Source organism: Apostichopus japonicus, chromosome 20 (genome assembly GCF_037975245.1).
Source record: "Apostichopus japonicus isolate 1M-3 chromosome 20, ASM3797524v1, whole genome shotgun sequence".
In the NCBI taxonomy this organism is placed as follows: domain Eukaryota; kingdom Metazoa; phylum Echinodermata; class Holothuroidea; order Aspidochirotida; family Stichopodidae; genus Apostichopus; species Apostichopus japonicus.
In genome coordinates, this window is record NC_092580.1 from 3,325,421 (window position 1) to 3,326,156 (window position 736).

Here is a 736-nt window from a genome sequence, read left to right on the forward strand (position 1 = left end):
GCCCCCCCCCCCTCGAAAAAAAAACTCATAAGGCTATAGTCATACAAAAATCATTAATTTTGGAAACAAAAAAAAGTTCTCAAATGCCAGTCAGGATGCTCATTATAGATACCAAGAGCCCAGATATGCTTCTCTGAAGTTCAAAGTGATAGTTTATGGAATTTTTAGCCTATTAAAATGATTCATAAAATGTTCTATTATAAATTCTCTCAAATTGAAAATTAATAATATAATTGTTGCTTCATAAGAAGGACACCCTCTATCCAATGCATATGTGTGGAAAGAACTATCAAGGTCGTGATTTTTGCCTCCACCCCCCCCCCCCCCCCGCCCAAAGTAAGGCTTTGGCCATACAAACTCATTAAATTCAGACAACAAAACGTTCTCAAATGCCAGTCAGGATGCTTATTATGGATACCAAGAGCCCAGATAGTTTATTTTGGTATTGTGTGTGGGTGTGCAGGGGGCTAAAAAAAAACTGATTTATGAACAAAATAGAAATCATATAGATAAAAAGCCTTTCCCGGTCAGATAATTACACGAAATTGGTGTATAACAAAGACAAGGGTGTCTTCTACTCCACGTCTAATTTTATTGTCGATGGGTGTTTCAGAGAGGACAAGAGAGGAGGCTGAAAGAAACGGATTTCCAATTTGTACACTTATAAAGAACACGTATTTCTATCTTGTACTTTGGGACAACGTATCTCCCGAACGGAAGCAGATATGGACTTGGG